This window comes from Mastomys coucha, unplaced genomic scaffold, assembly GCF_008632895.1.
Source record: "Mastomys coucha isolate ucsf_1 unplaced genomic scaffold, UCSF_Mcou_1 pScaffold19, whole genome shotgun sequence".
In the NCBI taxonomy this organism is placed as follows: domain Eukaryota; kingdom Metazoa; phylum Chordata; class Mammalia; order Rodentia; family Muridae; genus Mastomys; species Mastomys coucha.
Window position 1 is genome coordinate 7925769 of NW_022196901.1, and position 8335 is coordinate 7934103.

The following is an 8335-nucleotide window of genomic DNA, read 5'->3' on the forward strand; positions in this document are numbered from 1 at the left end:
TGGCGCTCGAATGGAAAAGCGCATCCTTCTTGCTGGGGAGGGGGTGGGGTGGAGTGAGAGGCTTTGAACTCAGACACTAGCCTCGGAGCTTGTTGTCTGTGAAGTGAAGTTGTGTTTAAGTGTTCTGGAGCTAGGGAATCCTCTGTGGGCCCAGACATGAACCCCACTGGGCATTTGATCCCAAGGACACTGTCGACTGTCCCTCTTGCTCATGGTCGCTGACTGCCCTGGCAGCCTCAGAAGAGCTGTTTTCTGAACAGACATTCCTTTCCTGGTGACTTTATGCGCAACATCATGGTTTTGCTTAAGTCCCAGTGCTAGGAGGGACTTGACAGGAGGAGGAAACATCCCTGTGCTGTGGCAGGGCTATCTGGAATGTGGGGGACTGGATTGTAGAGAGATGCATGCCTGGCAGCTGCGGACGCTGACCTCAGGCATTAGGTATTAAGGATGTCGGAGTTAAATTGGCAAACTTTTTACCATTTAGTGTCAATCCCTAATAAAATGCAATATCCCTACGTGGACTCCTCTTTCTCCACCCAAACCCTTCACATTACATCCCCCTCTAACTGGGAACTCGTATTTGCAGCAGGAAAAAAATAAAAAAAGAAAGAAAGAAAGAAAGAAAGATCAAATACAAGGAATGGGAAAGAACCTAAACTCTCAAGTTCCAAGGGAAAAAAAGATTCTCTTTAATTTGTGCACAAGCATTGGGAAGGTGGAGAAATCAACCTGGAGAAAAGAGATTACATGTGCATAAAGGAGATGATAAGAGCTCCCCGCTCCTGCGTATCTTTGCTGCTTTGGTGTTACCCATGGCAACCGCAGGGACAAGGTCAATCAGAGTCTTCTTCTTTGGCATGTGGAAAGAAAAATGTGAAGGATAAGGAAGGGAGGGAGGTTCCTGTCATCACTCTGTGGAAGCCTTCAACCCTCCCTCTTTCTAAAGCCAGAAGATGAGCAGGAAGGATCAAAACCAGGAGTGACTGTCCACACCCATCAGTTGCTTTAGCCTCCTGTAGTTTTGAAGTCCTGGCCAGGGACAGACTAACTGATTGTCCAGGTCAGGAGATGGGAGCAGACCTTGGCCCTTAAAAAGAAAAGCCAGGAAGTGATGTGTGATGAGATAAGGGGAGGCTCAGGAGAGAGCTGAGAGACAATTAAATGGTACCGATTCAGACTGCCAGAATTTCACATGGAATTTACCCACTTATGAAATGGAAAATTGCTGGAGAAGGGAAGTGACATTTATCAAACACCCATTGTGTCCTTGTGCTTTGTATAGTGTTTTAATACTCTCAATATTGTGTAAATGCTCTCTTGATAATTAAAAAGGAGAAATTAGTATTGTTCAATTTGGGTTTTATGTTATTTGTGTTTTTTTTAAGGTGCATATTCTTTTTTGTTTTGTTTTTGTTTTTTATTAATTAATTTATTTTTTACATTCCATATTTTATTCCCCACCACCACCATCCACCCCCCAACTGTTCCACATCCCATACCTCCTTCCCACCCACCTGTCTCCACCACATGGATTTCCCCATGCCCACCCACCTGACCTCTAAACTTCCTGGGGCCTCCAGTCTCTTGAGCGTTAGATGCATGGCATCTGAATGAACATAGACCTGGCAGTCCTCTACTGTATGTCTGTTGGTGGCCTCATATCACCTGGTGTATGCTGCCTGGTTGGAGTTCCAGTATCTTGAGAGATCTCAGGGTCCAGATTAATTGAGGTTGCTGGTCCTCCTACAGGATTGCTCTTTTCCTCAGCTTCTTTCAGCCTTCCCTAATTCAACAACAGGTATAAGCTGTTTCTGTCTATTGGTTGGGTGAAAATATCGGCATCTGACTCTTTCAACTGCTTGTTGGATCTTTCAGAAGGCAGACATGATAGGTCCCTTTTTGTGAGCACTCCATAGCCTCAGTAATAGTGTCAGGCTTTGGGACCTCCACTTGAGCTGGATCCCATTTTGAGTCTGTTGCTAGACCTTATTTTTTTCCCTCAGGATCCTTTCCATTTCCATCCCTGTAATTCTTTCAGACAGGAACAATTATGGGTCAGAGTTGTTACTGTGGGATGACAAACCCCTCCCTCACTTGGTGCCCTGTCTTCCTGCTGGAGAGGTGGGCTCTATAAGTTCCCTCTCTCCACTGTAGGGCATTTCATCTAAGGTCCCTCCTTTGATTCCTGAGAGTCTCTCACCTCCCAGGTCTCTGGTACATTCTGGAGGGTCCCCCCAACCTCCTATTTTCTGATTCATTCTTTCTGCAGGCCCTCAGGGCTTCAGTCCTTTTCCCTCACCCAATACCAGATCAGGTTCTCCTCTCCCCCTCACTCCCACTGGCCCTGTCCACTTTCCCTCCCAGAACTCTCCCTCTCTCCCAACTTGTGATAGCTTTCTTCTCTCTACCAAGTGGGACTGAGGTGTCCTATTTGTAACTAATCATGATTCTTAAAAACTATGTCAATAGGAGAATATATTAAATTCCCACTCTGTTCATTTTAGAGGCAACAATAATGAGCCAACATGGTACTGATTTGTGTGAACAAATATATGTTGCAAGGGGTAGGGCTGCTACACGGGCTCATTTGTTAGGTTGTGGGTCGATCTCTTTCAGGAACCTACGATAGATATAACCTAAAGGAAAGTTTGTTTGAAGGTCTCTATTAGCAGCCAATTATATGTCAAGAGTACTAAATAAGTTGGTTGAAGACAGCACAAATCATTTATAGACTTATAAAGTTTATAAGAGTAAAATTCCAAATGTACACACACAGAATATTCTAGAAATTACAGTAGCTTCAATGGTTCTATTAAATGAAAAAAAAAAAAAAACCAAACCTTATCCCCCAGTAACTCTGAAGGTGTCCTGTGTCCGGTGACCTACACATGGAAACCTTCACATTCGACACCACTTCACAAGGTCTCCTGCTCCTTAGAAAGAAGAATACAAGTTCAACTCCAGGCACTTTCATTCTGTGTTCTGAGGGAGAAGTCTGCTGAAACATGTCTGTCACTGCAAATGTCTTGAGAGTACTTAGAAACTATTCAAGATGAGTAGAAACTCTAGGTGAAATGATAGAAAAATAACTACTGTCATTTTCCTTTCCCATGCACAGAACTGCTTTCATAAGCAAATCTTACCCAGTGAGCTTGTTGTACATTTTGGAAGGGAAAGTTGCACAGAGATAAACTGATTATATTATCATCATCATCATCATCATTATTGTTGTTGTTTTTTTTGTTGTTGTTGTTGGTGGTGGTGGTCTTTTGAGTGCACAGAGCTGATTGTGTCAGAGTAATGATTATTTTTATTCTCAGGGAAAGTCAGGAGTATTATCAATGACAAAGGCAATGAAGCTTCTCTGTTATAGGTTTGAAATGGAGTCATGGGCAAACTTCACTATTCCCATATCTTCTCTTTCATACTGGGACATGCTCCAATTGAACTTGAAGTAAAAGTACTACAGTTTTTATCTTTCATATGATTCATTGCATGGGCATGGCATATTAACTGTCATACAATTTGCCAAAATTACCAGACATCTCAGTAGATAACTTCTTGGACTAGCATCATTCCATGGCCTAGCAGTCCTTTCGAGCTTAAATAGAATTGCTGGGCTAAGATTTCACAATGTTCTTATGGATGTGGACTATCTTATTTCAATGGACCACTTATTCTAATAGTAGTAGTAGCATATCTTAGATTGTTTATGACAGCTTCATTATTTTGGGATAATCAAAAGTTGACTAAAATTTCCTCCTCCATTTTAAGGCCTAATAATTTCCTGACTGGTTCATTGGAAATAATACTTTTAATTTAATAATTTATTTAATAAACAAGAGTAGGAAAATATCTGTTTTGGTAATATTTCATTATTACTATAAATACACAGAGCCATGTAAAGTACCAAAGTAAGGTTTAAAGGTCTTTGAGTCTTCCATATCATAAGCCTTGAGATGAAAACAAACTACGAAGTCACATTTAGGGAATATGGAGCAATATTAATCATGATGATTGACATTTGGCAGTATTTGGTGATCACAGTTGTGCACACCTAACAATTTTGGTTTTTAGAACTTTCCTTCTCTAGGAATCTGTGGCCAAATTCCCCTTACTTTTGTGTCTTTGAAGTTCCCTTCCTATTATAGTCAGATAATTCAATAGTTTTTCTGTATATGGTATTTCTAATTACTGAGTAGACCATAAGAATCTGAAGGGAAATAATTTCTCTTCTCTTAACTTTTGATACATTTAGTTAATATAGTACAAAGCATATACCACAAACTATTGAAATCTTATTGATCTATTAATAGTATTTAAATATCTATAATATTGACAAAATAACACATTAAATAACTCTAGGTTCAGACTTTATTGTCTCGATTTTAGCAAGGAGATATTTTCTCATATCTGAAATTTCACTTTCACATTAAAAAGTGTTTAGAAGATAAGAGTTTAGAAATAACAATATAGCATAATTATCACATAAGAAGGGTACATCATAAAAGAGTTATTATATACTACAAAAATTACCAAATGCTTGGACTTTTTGCAAGAACATAATTAGGGAGAATTTAAACTATGTTATCTGTGAACATATTAGTTTATTTTAATTGTAATCAACCAAATACTTAGAAAAAAGATGGTAAAATAAATTTGTTGTCAATAAAAAAAGCAGCTACAACACTTTTAATTTATATTGAATTCTGATAATAAAAGAGACTCATTACTAGACATTTTACATAATTTAAATTATTAAGCAACTGTGTGCACAATTGCTTTTAGAGTGATTGTGTATATACTAAAATGTACATCTCTTTATAATTATTCTGATCTATCACTACCATTATTTGAGCACACATTTCCACATAAACACTTAAGTTATAGCATTTTAATAGTAGTGAACCAGGGAATTTTCAAGCAGGTTACCAGTCTTCTATTAGTAAATGTGCTCATTCAAGAGCGACACTCCTAAGATATACATACAAGCCTTAATCTAAAAGGGATGAGTAAAGCAAAGTTTGAAGTGACTCATTGACCTGGGAAGTCTTATCTGGATGAATATGAATCTTCCCACAGGAACCATCTTTTGTGTAACCTTCTGCTTTGGAAAAGAGAATCAACTTCCTTTACATCCCTTGTCTCTTCTGGAGAGATTTAGCCTAGTAACTTTAAAATCAAATATTTCAAAAATTAATGCCATGTAACTTTTCACAGGCAAATCAAAGGAAAGTGGAAATGTTATCTTAGTTAATCAAATTATCTAAATGGAACTGTACATTCTAATGTAGTAAGCCAATAAAGCACATACATGTGCATGTACAGGCATATACATACACCAAACAGGCAACCAATACTAAATTATTCAGCTTCTTCAAATAAAGACAGTAAGATTGCTTGTGTGGTGAATAATGCTGTATTAATATATATAAAATAAAGACAGTAAGATTGCTTGTGTGGTAAATAATGCTGTATTAATATATGTAAAATAAAGACAGTAAGATTGTTGTGTGGTAAATAATGCTGTATTAATATATATATATATAGTGGCATTGGGAACTTACTACGAGGAGATTGATATTTTTTGTATCCTAATTGAATCATGCACTTTACTATACCTTCTCTTTAGTTTCTTAAGTACTTTAAACAGACTTCAAGGATTATGGTGCTTTTTTAATCCAGATGATCTTTTCAACTGCCATTTAAGTAAATCAGCTAAGTACATGTAACTTCAACTATACTGTATAGGAGAAACTACAATAGAACCTTTCTCAATAAAGATATTGTCTGGACTTGCTATAATAAAAACTAAGAAATAATGTAGGTCAGAAATTTATCTTTAGCGTGTATTAAACTATTAAAAATGGGACTCAGAGAAAAGTCTCCTACTAAGTTCATTTTTCAAACAGTCCCTTGAAAGTTGAACTCACACAATCTCAAAAATATGGTTGCCTAAACAAGACCTGCATGATGGCACTACAAGCTGACGTACCAACATAGACTGGGGATATTTCCTTCCTTGATGAAGAACTACAGGTAATCATTGACTGCTGAGAAAAGGAGAATATGTTTACTTAAAAGTTTAAAAGTTCCCTGGTGAGTTATCCAACCCAAGTAGTCATCCCTGAACATACACGCCTCCAAGCAGCAATATCCGACTCAGTGGGTTGTATAAGTATGTGTGTCTGTGGGAATTTGTGTATAAATGTTTAGGAATAATTAAGTCATGAGTGTGAGAGGACACAGGGGAAGTGGAGAGCTGGAACAGGGAAGCAAAGAGGTAAAAACAATACAAATAGAATACTCATATATGAAATTCTCAGATATTAAAAAGGCACAGCTGGATGCATGTGTAATGATGGACAGATCTCAAATTAAATCTTCACACTATATTTTATGTCATATATCATGTATCAAACTAACTTAAGGATTTTCTTTCTTTTTAAAATCCTTATAAAAAGTCTATAATTATTAAATTCAAGTATTATGAAGTTTGGTATTTATTATTATTGTTTTTCCCAGGAAATATTTGTTACTCATACATAGAGTAATCAATCTATGGAACTAACATGTGTTCTAAGAGGCATTAAAACTTTTAAAAAATAATAATCTTATTAAGAGTAGCACTTTTATATGTGGGAAGAATATACTTTATATCAAAGATAGTTGGGCCCCTAAATTTTCCTGTAATTGTAATAACTTTTACAATTAAATATAATAACTTTTACATGAGGAAAAATGATACTAATTCAGGTTTTCTTGTTGAAATAATGTATATAGTTTTAGAAGGTTTCTAAAATTCTTGTTTAGACAATTTTCATTACAGAAATGGTTCAGAATCATCAATTCAAAATGAATAAGCGATAGAAAGCAAAATGTAGAAAAGCCTACGTACAATGTAGATAATGCAGAAAACTTGAGTCGGTTGTAGAGGAATTGCTCTACCTTCTGGATGTTTCTAGAAATCTAAAATTCTTCTATAGTGTTATGATTATAGCATACACTAGAAAGGCAGACTGAAGGTGAACCATTCTCTGACCAACAGGTTTAAGAGTTTTATTTGTTTATTTAGTCATTCATTTATTCATTAATTCATTCATTTGCTATACATGTTATATGCATGTGTATGAGAGTTTTGCCTGTATGTATGCCAAAGCAGGGGCCATATGTGTGTGACAAGGAGGTCTTGAGAAGGCACCAGACACCCACAGTTACATATGGTTGTGAACTGCCATGTGGGTCCTGGAAATCAAATCTGGGTCCTCTGCAAGAGCATCAAATACTCTTAATGGTTGAGCCATCTCTCAAGCGCCAAGATCATTTAACTGAATGCTTGATTTCTTTCTCTAATTGAAGGGACACTATTAATGCTACTAGTTTCTCCTGCTAATAATAAAAATAAATAAATCTGATCATTATAAAAACAAATACTGTGAAATAGCTCTCCTTATAATTACTTCTTTTCAAAGCAATATGGAATGCCAAATTACCAAAACCTTATAACTCACTTTATTGTAGTTTGTCATAGAAATAATGCTTTATATTAGCAATCAATGAATTAATCATGTGTTTTAAGGCATGTTTTCGCCCTGTAACTCTGCTGCTTATTGACATTGCTAAGATCTGTTATCATTCCCATATGTCTTTAATTCTAGATGAAGCTTAGCCATCCAAAATTTTTTATCCAAGTGACTGTATAAATACTTAGAATTTTTTTTTTTTGTTTCCTTCTTTCAACTTCAGGGAACCCACCTTGTCAAATACTTTATAAATGATTAACTATGGCATGATTATGTTAAATGTTAAAGGGTTCCTAGGGATTTCCTTTTCATAAAACTTTCTAGAATTGAAGATGTTTTTGTATTCACAACAATGAAGAGGGGACAAAAAAGAGGGCTGCCACCTTCCATTGGATCTACTATATTTATTATTCAAATATACATATTTGTGTATTACATATATATTTTTATGCAAAACATATAAATTAATACTATATATTCCACATATCTACATGCATGTATGCATTCACACATGTACCTCTAAATATAAATGTTCTTTTTTTTTCTTTATTTATTTCTCTAAGGAGAGAAATTCATGTATAAAATTTCACCATTTCTCACAATGTTCTCTCTACACTTGATACAATTACTTTTTTATTGTTGCTTTGAGTTTTGTTTTAATGTGTGTCTTTTGAAGAATTGGCTGTTTTCAAATTTGTCAAATATGGTGGCATATACCTGTAATCTCAGCCAGTTGAGAGGCCACAGAAGGAGAATGCCCAATCTTGAGGCTGGCCAGGGCAACTTTTTTTTTTTTTTTTTTTTTTTTT

General features: G+C 36.1%; 1 protein-coding gene across 1 annotated transcript in view; it reads left to right on the forward strand.

Moving 5' to 3' along the window:
- Sema3d (semaphorin 3D) overlaps positions 1-8335 on the forward strand; it is a 200496-nt gene that overhangs the window by 1097 nt on the left and 191064 nt on the right. The window lies entirely within an intron of this gene.